The following is a 12,742-nucleotide window of genomic DNA, read 5'->3' on the forward strand; positions in this document are numbered from 1 at the left end:
CTTTCATATTTAGTAAGAGAGCTTACTGTCATATTGAGTAAAAAAAAAAGTAACTTGTGTCTTTACAAACCTTACAAAATATTTTTTTTTCCAGTAAAACTCACAAAGATACATTTTTCCAAGGATTATTAGCCAATATGTGTGGTTTAGGAGTCATATTTAAGTAACTGTCATATTGAGTGTGGCAGTTATACTGTCATTATGAGTAAAACCTAATTTTTGTATTTGTAAACCTTAACAAAATACCTGATTCTAGTAAAACTCACATAGATTCAATATTACAGGCATTTGTAGACGGATTGCATGTTTGGTTTTGAAGATTTGTTTATAAACTTTCAAATTTAGTAAGACAGTTATACCATTATATTGAGTAAAAAAAACTAACTTGTGTCTTTACAAACCTTACAAAATATTTTTGTCCAGTAAAACTCACAAAAATACATTTCTCCAGGCATTATTAGCCATTTTGCATCTGTGGTTTCGAATTTATGTTTAAATAACATTAGGATTGAATGTGACAGTATACTGTCATTGTGAGTAAAACCAAAATTTTGTATTTGCAAACTTTTAAAAAAAAGTTTCTACTAAAACTCACATTGACACAATATTATAAGCATTTTTAGACATAATGCATGTTTGGTTTTGGAGATATGTTTATATAACTTTTACATTTAGTATGACAGTTATACTGTCATATGGAGTAAAAAAAACTAACTTGTGTCTTTACAAACATTACATTTTTTTTCCCAGTAAAATTCACAAAGGCACATTTCTGTATATTGTCATAGTGAGTAAAACCAGTATTTTGTATTTGCAAAACTTACAAAAACAACTGATTCTGGTAAAATTCAATATTACAGGCAATTTTAGACGGATTGCAAGTTTGGTCTTGGAGTTATGTTTTTATAATTTTCATATTTAGTATGACAGTTATACTGTCATATTGAGTAAAAAAAACTAACTTGTGTTTTTACAAACCTTACAAAATATTTTTTTCCAGAAAAATACACAGATATATATATCTCGAGGCATTATTAGTCATTTTGAATTTGTGTATTAGGAGTTATGTTTCAATAACTGTCAGATTGAATGTGACAGTATACTGTCAAAGAGAGTAAAACCAATATTTTGTATTTGCAAAACTTACAAAAACAACTGATTCTAGTAATACTCACATAGATACATCATTGCAGGTATTTTTAGACATAATGCATGTTTGGTTTTGGAGTTATGTTTATATAACTTTGACATTTAGTATGAAAGTTATACTTTCTTTTTGAGTTAAAAAAACTAACTTGTGTCTTTACAAACCTTACAAAATGTTTTTTTTCCAGTAAAAATACAATTCTCCAGGCATTATTAGCCATTTAGCATGTTTGGTATAGGAGTTATGTTTAAAAAAACTGTCATTTGGAATGTGGCAGTTATACTGTCATTATGAGTAAAACATAATTTTTGTATTTGTAAACCTTACCAAAATACTTGATTCTAGTAAAACTCACACAAATTCAAAAATACAGGCATTTTTAGACGGGTTGCATGTTTGGTTTTGGAGTTATGTTTATATAACTTTCATATTTAGTATGACAATTATACCATCATATTAAATAAAATAAAAAACTTGTGTCTTTATAAACCTTACAAATTATTTATTTCCAGTAAAACTCACAAAAATACATTCCTCCAGTTATTATTAACCAATTTGCATGTGATTTAGGAGTCATGTTTAAATAACTGTCATTTTGAATGTGGCAGTTACATTGTCAATATGAGTAAAACCTTAATTTTTGTATTTGTAAACCTTACCAAAATAACGGATTGATAATACTCACGGATATAAAATATTACATGCATTTTTAGACATAATGCATGTTTAATTTTGGAGTTATGTGTAAATAACTTTCATATTTAGTATGACAGCTATACTGTCATATTAAATAAATAAAAAACATTTTGTGTCTTTGCAAACCTTACAAAAGATACTTTTTCTAGTAAAACTAACAAGGATACATGTCTCCAGGCATTATTAGACATATTACATGTTTGGTGTAGGAATTATGTTAAAAAACATTTTTTTTGCTTTTTTCGCATTATCTCAGGATTTTAAGAATATTACTGTCATATTGAGTAAAAAACTACTTTTTGTGTTTGCAAGCCTTAAAATACCATATATTTCGAGTAACACTCACAAGGATGCATTGTTTTAGGCTTTATTAGCCTTTTTTGCATGTATGGTTAGAAAGTTATGTTTAAATAACTGTCAAATTGAATGTAGCAGTTTTACTGTCATTATGAGAAAAACTTAATTTTTGTATTTTGAAAACCTTACCAAATTACCTGATTGTGGTAAAACTCACATAGATACAATATTACAGGCATTTTTAGACTTAATGCATCTTTACTTTTGGAGTTATGTTCATATAACTTTCATATTTGGTATGACGGTTATACTCTCATATTGAATTAAAAAAACTAACTTGTGTCTTTGCAAAACTTACAAAAGATTATTTTTCTAGTAACACTAACAAAGATACATGTCTTCAGGCATTATTAGACATTTTGCATGTTTGGTGTAGGAATTATGTTGAAAAACATTGTTATTGCTTTTTTGGCATTATATCGGTATTTTAAGAACATTACTGCCATTTTGAGGAAAAAACTACTTTTTGTTTTGGCAAGCCTTAAAATAGCATATGTTTCGAATAAAACTCACAAAGATGCATTGTTTTAGGCTTTATTGGCCTATTTGCATGTGTTATTATGAAGATATGTTTAAATAACTGTCAAATTGAATTTAGCAGATGTACTGTCATTATGACAAAAACCCAATTTTTGTATTTGTAAACCTTTCCAAATTACCTGATTCTGGTTAAACTCACATAGATACAATATTACAGGCATTTTTAGACAAAATGCATCTTTACTTTTGGAGTTATGTTTATATAACTTTCATATTTGGTATGACAGTTATACATATTGAATTAAAAAAATTAACTTGCGTCTTTGCAAAACTTACAAAAGATTATTTTTCTAGTTAAACTAACAAGGATACATGTCTCCAGGCATTATTAGACATTTTGCATGTTTGGTGTAGGAATGATGTTAAAAAACATTTTTATTGCTTTTTTCGCATTATCTCAGTATTTTAAGAATATTACTGTCATTTTGAGGAAAAAACTACTTTTTGTTTTGGCAAGCCTTAAAATAGCATATGTTTCGAGTAAAACTCACAAAGATGCATTGTTTTAGGCTTTATTGGCCTATTTGCATGTGTTATTATGAAGATATGTTTAAATAACTGTCAAATTGAATTTAGCAGATATACTGCCATTATGACAAAAACCCAATTTTTGCATTTGTAAACCTTTCCAAATTACCTGATTCTGGTTAAACTCACATAGATACAATATTACAGGCATTTTAAGACATAATGCATGTTCAGTTTTGGAGTTATGTTTATATAACTTTCATATTTGGTATGACTTTTATACTGTCATATTGAATTAAAAAAACTAACTTGCGTCTTTGGAAAACTTACAAAAGATTATATTTCTAGCAAAACTAACAAGGATACATGTCTCCAGGCTTTATTAGACATTTTGCATGTTTGGTGTAGGAATTATGTTGAAAAACATTGTTATTGCTTTTTTCGCATTATCTCAGGATTTTAAGAAGATTACTGTCAAATTGAGGAAAAAACTACTTTTTGTGTTTGCAAGCCTTATAATAGCATATGTTTCGAGTAAAACTTACAAGGATGCATTGTTTTAGGCTGTATTAGGCGTGGCGAAGTTGGTAGAGTGGCCGTGCCAGCATTCGGAGGGTTGCTGGTTACTGGGGTTCAATCCCCACCTTCTACCATCTTAGTCACGTCCATTGTGTCCTTGGGCAAGACTTTTCACCCCTTGCTCCTGATGGCTGCTGGTTAGCGCCTTGCATGGCAGCTCCCGCCATCAGTGTGTGAATGTGTGTGTGAATGGATGAATGTGGAAATACTGTCAAAGCGCTTTAAGTACCTTGAAGGTAGAAAAGCACTATACAAGTATAACCCATTTATTTGCATGTTTGGTTAGGAAGTTATGTTTAAAAAACTGTCAAATTGAATGTAGCAGTTATACTGTCATTATGAGAAAAACACCATTTTTGTATTGGTAAACCTTGCCAAATTACCTGATTCTGGTAAAACTCACATAGATACAAAATTTTAGGCATTTTTAGATAAAATGCATGTTCATTTTTGGAGTAATGTTTATATAACTTTTACATTTAGTTTGACAGTTATACTGTCATATTGAATTAAAAAACTAACTTGCGTTGTTGCAAAACTTACAAAAGATACATTTTCTAGTAAAACTAACAAAATATACATGTCTCCAGTTATTATTAGACATGTTGCATGTTTGGTGTAGGAATTATGTTGAAAAACATTTGTATTGCTTATTTCACATTATCCCAGGATTTTAAGAACATTACTGTCATATTGAGTAAAAATCTACTTTTTGTGTTTGCAAGCCTTAAAATAGCATTTGTTTCGAGTAAAACTCACAAGGATGCATTGGTTTAGCCTTTATTAGCCTATTTGCATGTGTGGTTAGGAAATTATGTTTAAATAACTGTCAAATTGAATGTAGCAGATATACTGTCATTATGAGTAAAACCCAATTTTTGTTTTTTTAAACCTTACCAAATTACCTGATTCTTGTAAAACTCACATATATACAATATTTTCGGCATTTTTAGACATAATGCATGTTTAGTTTTGGAGTAATGTTTATATAACTTTTACATTTAGTTTGGCAGTTATACTGTCATATTGAATTAAAAAAACTAACTTGCGTCGTTGCAAAACTTACAAAAGATACATTTTCTAGTAAAACTAACAAAATATACATGTCTCCAGTTATTATTAGACATGTTGCATGTTTGGTGTAGGAATTATGTTGAAAAACATTTTTATTACTTTTTTCGCATTATCTCAGGATTTTAAGAACATTACTGGCATATTGAGTAAAAAACTACTATAACAGTATACTGTCACATTCAATCTGACTGTTATTTAAACATAACTCCTAAGCCATGCTTGCAAAATGTCTAATAATGCTTGGAGAAATGTATCTTTGTAAGTTCTACTGGAAAAAAAGAGTTTGTAAGGTTTGTAAAGACACAAGATCGCTTTTTTTGTACTCAATATGACAGTATAACTGTCATACTAAATATAAAAGTTGAATAAATATAACACCAAAACCAAACTTGCAATCCGTTTAAAAATGCCTGTTATATTGAATCTATGTGAGTTTTACCAGAATCAGGTATTTTGGTAAGGTTTACAAATAAAAAATTGGGTTTTACTCATAATGACAGTAACTGCAACATTTGATATGACAGTTATTTAACATGACTCCTAAACCAAACATGATAAATGGCTAATAATGCCTAGAGAAATGTATCTTTGTGAGTTTTACTGGAAAAAAATAATTTGTAAGGTTTATAAAGAGACAAGATAGTTTTTTTTATTTAATATGCCATTTTAACTGTCACACTAAATATTAAAGTTATATAAACATAACTCCAAAACCAAACATGCAATCGGTCTAAAAATACTTGTGATATTGAATCTATGTGAGTTTTACCAGAATCAGTTGTTTTTGTAAGGTTTGCAAATACAAAATATTGGTTTTACTCACTATGACAGTATACTGTCACATTCAATCTGACAGTTATTTAAACATAACTACTAAACCAAACATGCAAAATTGCTAATAATGCCTGGAGAAATGTATCTTTGTGAGATTACTGGAAAAAAATATTTTGTAAGGTTTGTAAAGACACAAGTTAGTTTTTTTTACTCAATATGACAGTATAGCGGTCATATTAAATATGAAAGTTATAGAAACATAACTCCAAAATCAAACATGCATTGTGTCTAAAAATGCCTGTAACGTTCTATCTATGTGAGTTTTACCAGAATCAGGTATTTTGGTAAGGTGTACATATACAAAAATTAGGTTTTACTTATAATGACAGTATAACTGATACATTCAATTTGGCAGTTATTTAAAATGAACTCCTAAACCACACATGCAAAAAGGCTAATAATGCCTAAAACAATGCAAACTTGTGAAATTTACTCGAAACATAAGATTTTTTAAGGCTTGCAAATACAAAAAGTAGTTTTTTACTCAATATAACAGTAATGTTCTTAAAATCCTGATATAAACCGAACATGCAAAATGTCTAAAAATGCCTTTTATATCGAATCCATGTGAGTTTTACTACAATCAGTTGTTTTTGTAAGGTTTGTAAAAACAAAAAATAAGTTTTGTCACTATGACAGTATAGTGTCACACTCAATATGACAGTTATTTAAACATAACTCCTAAACCACACATGAAAATTGACAAATAATGCCTGACATAATGCATCTTGGGAGTTTTACTCGAAATATATGCTTTTTTAGATCTTGCAAACACAAAAAGTAGTTTTTTATTCAATATGACAGTAATGTTCTTAAAATCCTAGATAACGCGAACAAAGCATCCATCCATCGATCCATCCATCTTCTTCCGCTTATCCGAGGTCGGGTCACGGGGGCAGCAGCTTAAGCAGGGAAGTCTGCTTCCCTCTCCCCAGCCACTTCGTCCAGCTCCTCCCGGGGGATCCCGAGGCGTTCCCAGGCCAGCCGGGAGAGATAGTCTTCCCAGCGTGTCCTGGGTCTTCCCCGTGGCCTCCTACCGGTCGGACGTGCCCAAAACACCTTCCTAGGGAGGCGTTCGGGTGGCATCCTGACCAGATGCCCGAAACACCTCATCTGGCTCCTCTCGATGTGGAGGAGCAGCAGCTTTACTTTGAGCTCCCCCCGAAAGACAGAGCTTCTCACCCTATCTCTAAGGGAGAGCCCCGCCACTCGGCGGAGGAAACTCATTTCGGCCGCTTGTACCCGTGATCTTGTCCTTTCGGTCATGACCCAAAGCTCATGACCATAGGTGAGGATGGGAACGTAGATCGACCGGTAAATCGAGAGCTTTGCCTTCCGGCTCAGCTCCTTCTTCACCACAACGGATCGATACAGCGTCCGCATTACTGAAGACGCCGCACTGATCCGCCTGTCGATCTCACGATCCACTCTTCCCCCACTCGTGAACAAGACTCCGAGGTACTTGAACTCCTCCACTTGGGGCAAGATCTCCCCCCCAACCCGGAGATGGCACTCCACCCTTTTCCGGGAGAGAACCATAGACTCGGACTTGGAGGTGCTGATTCCCATCCCAGGTTCGCAGCCGAGTGTGAAGCGAAAAAAGCAATACAAATGTATTTAAACATAACTCCTAAACAACATATGCTAAATGGCTAATAATGCCTGGGGAAATGTATCTTTGTGAGTTGTACTGGACACAAATATTTTGTAAGGTTTGTAAAGACACAATTTTTTTACTCAATATGATTGTATAACTGTCATACTAAATATGAAAGTTATATAAACATAACTCCAAAACAAAACATGCCTTATGTCTAAAAATGCTTGAATTTTGAATCTATGTGAGTTTTACTAGAAACAGGTATTTTGGTAAGGTTTACAAATACACAAATTGGGTTTTACTCATAATGACAGTATAACTGCCACATTCCAAATGACAGTTTTTTTAAACATAACTCCTAAACCAAACATGCAAAATGGCTAATAATGCCTGGAGAAAGGTATCTTTGTGAGTTTTACTGGGAAAACAAATATTTTGTAAGGTTTGTAAAGACATAAGTTCGTTTTTTTACATCAAAAAGACAGTATAACTGTCATACTAAATGTAAAAGTTATATAAACAATACTCGAAAACCAAACATGCATTATGTCTAAAAATGCCTGTAATATTGTATTCATGTAAATTTAACTAGAATCAGTTGTTTTTGTAGGGTTTGCAAATACAAACTATTGGTTTTACTCACTATGACAGTATACTGTCAGATTCAATCTGACAGTTATTTAAACATAACTCCTAAACCACAAATGCAAATTGGTTAATAATGCCTGGAGAAATGTATCTTTAGGAGTTTTACTGGAAAAAAATATTTTGTAAGGTTTTTAAAGACACAAGTTAGTTTTTTTTACTTAATATGACAGTATAACTGTCATACTAAATATGAAAGTTTTATAAACATAACTCCAAAACCAAACATGCAACCCGTCTAAAAATGCCTGTAATATTGAATCTATGTGAGTTTTACTAGAATCAAGTATTTTGGTAAGGTTTACATATAAAAAAATTAGGTTTTACTCATAATGACAGTATAACTGCCACATTCAATCTGATAGTTATTTAAACCTAACTCCTAAACCAAACATGCTAAATGGCTAATAATGCCTGGGGAAATGTATCTTTGTGAGATTTACTGGAAACAAATATTTTGTAAGATTTGTAAAGACACAATTTAGTTTTTTTTACTCAATATGATTGTATAACTGTCATACTAAATATGAAAGTTAATGCATGGTCAGTTTTGTAGTTATGTTGATATAACTTTCATATTTAGTATGACAGTTTCACTGTCATATTGAATTAAAAAAACTAACTTGCGTCGTTGCAAAACTTACAAAATATATGTTTTTTAGTAAAACCAACAAAGATACATGTCTCTAGGCATTATTAGACATGTTGCATGTTTAATTTAGGAATTATATTGAAAAACATTTTTATTGCTTATTTCGCATTACCTTAGGATTTTAAGAATATTACTGTCATATTGAGTAAGAAACTACATTTTGTGTTTGCAAGCCTTAAAAAAGCATATGTTTTGAGTAAAACTCACAAGGATGCCTTTTTGCATGTGTGGTTAGGAAGTTATGTAAATGTAAACTAAATGTAGCAGTAATAATGTCAGTATGAGTAAAACCTAATTTTGTATTTGTAAACCTTACCAAATTACCTGATTCTGGTAAAACTCACATTGATACAATATTTTAGACATTTTTAGACATAATGCATGTTCATTTTTGGAGTTATGTTTATATAATTTTTACATTTAGTATGACAGTTATACTGTCATATTGAATTAAAAAAACTAACTTGCGTTTTTGCAAAACTTACAAAAGATTATTTTTCTAGTAAGTTGTTTCCAGTAAATCTCACAAAGATACATTTCCCCAGGCATTATTAGCCATTTAGCATGTTTGGCTTAGGAGGTATGTTATGTTAAATAACTGTTATATTGAGTGTGGCAGTTATACTGTATTTATGAGTAAAACCAAATTTTTGTTTTTGTAAACCTTACCAAAATACTTGATTCTAGTAAAACCCACATAGATTCAATAATACAGGCATTTTTAGACGGATTGCGTGTTTGGTTTTGGAGTTATGTTTGTATAACTGTCATTTTGAATGTGGCAGTTATACTGTCATTATAAGTAAAAAAAACTAACGTGTGTCTTTACAAACCTTACAAAATATTTTTTTTTCCAGTTAAACTCACAAAGATACATTTCCCCAGGCATTATTAGCCATTTATCATGTTTGGTTTAGGAGTTATGTTTAAATAACTGTCATATTGACTGTGGCAGATATACTGTCATTATGAGTAAAACCTATTTTTTGTATTTGTAAACCTGACCAAAATACTTGATTCTGATTAAACTCACATAGATACATTATTACAGGATTCTTTAGACATAAAGCATGTTTCGATCATATTGAGTAAAACAACTAACTTGTGTCCATACAAACCTTACAAAATATTTTTTTTTTCCAGTAAAACTCACAAAAATAAATTTCTCCAGTTATTATTAGCCATTTTGCATCTGTGGTTTAGAATTTATGTTTAAATAACAGTCAGATTGAATGTGACAGTATACTGTCATAGTGAGTAAAACCAAAATGTTGTATTCACAAACCTTACAAAAACAACTGATTCTAAAAACTCACATGAATACATACAATATTATAGGAATTTTAGACATAATGCATGTTTGGTTTTGGAGTTATGTTTAAATAACTGTTGTATTGAGTGTGGCAGTTATACTGTATTTATGAGTAAAACCTAATTTTTGTATTTGTAAACCTTACCAAAATACTTAATTCTTGTAAAACTCACATAGATTCAATAATACAGGCATTTTTAGACAGATTGCATGCTTGGTTTTGGAGTTATGTTTATATAACTTTCATATTTAGTATGACAGTTATACTGTCATATTAAGTAAAAAAAAAAAACTAACTTGTGTCTTTAAAAACCTTACAAAATATTTTTTTCCAGTAAAACTCACAAAGATAAATTTCATAACCAATTTGTATTTGTGGTTTAGGATTATTGTTTAAATAACTGTCAGATTGAATGTGACAGTATACTGTCATAGTGAGTAAAACCAATATTTTGTATTTGCAAACCTTACAAAAACAACTGATTCTAGTTAAACTCACATGAATACAATATTACAGGCATTTTTAGACATAATGCCTGTTTGGTTTTGGAGTTAAGTTATAATGAGTGTGGCAGTTATACTGTCAATATAAGTAAAAAAATATTGTTTATATTTGTAAACCTTACCAAAATACCTGATTCTAGTTAAACTCACATAAATTCAATTTTACAGCCATTTTTATACGAATTGCATGTTTGGTTTTGGAGTTATTTTTATATAACTTTCATATTTAGTATGACAGTTATACCATCATATTGAGTAAAACAAACAACTAATTTGTGTCTTTACAAACCTTACAAAATATTTGTTACCAGTAAAACTCACAAAGATACATTTCTCCAGGCCTTTTTTGCCATTTTGCATGTGTGGTTTAGGAGTTATGTTTAAATAACTGTCAAATTGAGTGTGGCAGTTATACTGTCATTATAAGTAAAACCTAATTTTTGTATTTGTAAACCTTACCAAAATACCTGATTCTAGTTAAACTCACATATATTCAATATTACAGACATTTTTATACGGATTGCATGTTTGGTTTTGGAGTTATGTTTATATAACTTTCATATTTAGTATGACAGTTATACAATCATATTGAGTAAAAAAAACTAACTTGTGTCTTTACAAACCTTACAATTTTTTTTTTTTCCCAGTAAAACTCACAAAGATACATTTCTCCAGGCTATATTAGCAATTTTGCATGTGTGGTTTAGGAGTTATGTTTAAATAACTGTCAAATCAAATGTTGCAGTTATACTGTCATTATGAGTAAAACCCAGGCTTTGTATTTGTCAACCTTACCAAAATACCTGATTCTGGTAAAACTCACATAGATTCATAATTACAGGCAGTTTAAGACATATTGCAAGTTTGGTTTAGGAGTTTGGTTTTGGAATTATGTTTATATAACTTTCATATTTAGTATGACATTCATACCATCATATTGAGTAAAAAAAAACGAACTTTTGTCTTTACAAACCTTACAAAATATTTTTTTCTAGTAAAACTTACAAAGATACATTTCTCCAGGCATTATTAGCCATTTTGCATGTGAGGTTTAAGGGTTATGTTTAAATAACTGTCGTATTGAGTGTGGCAGTTACACTGTCTTTATGAATAAAACCTATTTTTTGTATTTGTAAACCTTACCAAAATACATGATTTTCGTAAAACTCACATATATAGAATTTTACAGGCATTTTTATACATAATGCATGTTTGTTTTAGGGTTATGTTTATAAAACTTTCATATTTAGTATGACAGTTATACAATCATATTGAGTAAAAAAAAAACGAACTTGTGTCTTTACAAACCTTACAAATTGTTTTTTTTTCAGGAAAACTCACAAAGATACATTTCTCCAGGGATTATTAGCCATTTTTTATGTGTGGTTTAGGAGTTACATTATGTTTAAATAACTGTCAGATTGAATGTGACAGTATACTGTCATAGTGAGTAAAACCTACTTTTTGTATTTGTAAACCTTACCAATTTACCTGATTCTGGTAAAACTCACATAGATACAATATTACAGGCATTTTTAGACATAATGCATGTTTGGTTTTGGAGTTATGTTTATATAACTTTCATATTTAGTATGACAGTTATGCCATCATATTGAGTAAAAAAAAAACTAACTTGTGTCTTTTTAAACCTTAAAAAATATTTTTTTCCAGTAAAACTCACAAAGATACATTTCTCCAGGCATTATTAGCCATTAATCATGTTTGGTTTAGGAGTTATTTTCAAATAACTGTCATATTGAGTGTGGCAGTTATACTGTCATTATGAGTAAAACCTATTTTTTGTATTTGTAAACCTAACCAAAATACCTGATTCTGATAAAACTCCTATAGATACAATATTGCAGGATTTTTTTAGACATAAAGCATATTTCCATCATATTGAGTAAAAAAAACTAACTTGTGTCTATACAAACTTTACAAAAATGTTTTTTTCCATTAAAACTCACAAAAATACATTTCTCCAGTTATGATAGCCATTTTGCATCTGTGGTTTAGAATTTATGTTTAAATAACAGTCAGATTGAATGTGACAGTATACTGTCACAGTGAGTAAAACCAAAATGTAATATTTGCAAACCTTACAAAAACAACTGATTCTAGTAAAATTCTCATGGATACAATATTACAGGCATTTTTAGACATAATGCATGTTTGGTTTTGGAGTTATAATTATATTACTTTTACATTTAGTATGACAGTAATACTGTCATATTGAGTAAAAAGAAAAAAAATTGTGTCATTATAAACCTTACGAATTCTTTTTTTCCAGTAAAACTCACATAGATACATTTCTCCAGGCGTTTTTAGCCATTT

Source organism: Nerophis lumbriciformis, linkage group LG25 (genome assembly GCF_033978685.3).
Source record: "Nerophis lumbriciformis linkage group LG25, RoL_Nlum_v2.1, whole genome shotgun sequence".
In the NCBI taxonomy this organism is placed as follows: domain Eukaryota; kingdom Metazoa; phylum Chordata; class Actinopteri; order Syngnathiformes; family Syngnathidae; genus Nerophis; species Nerophis lumbriciformis.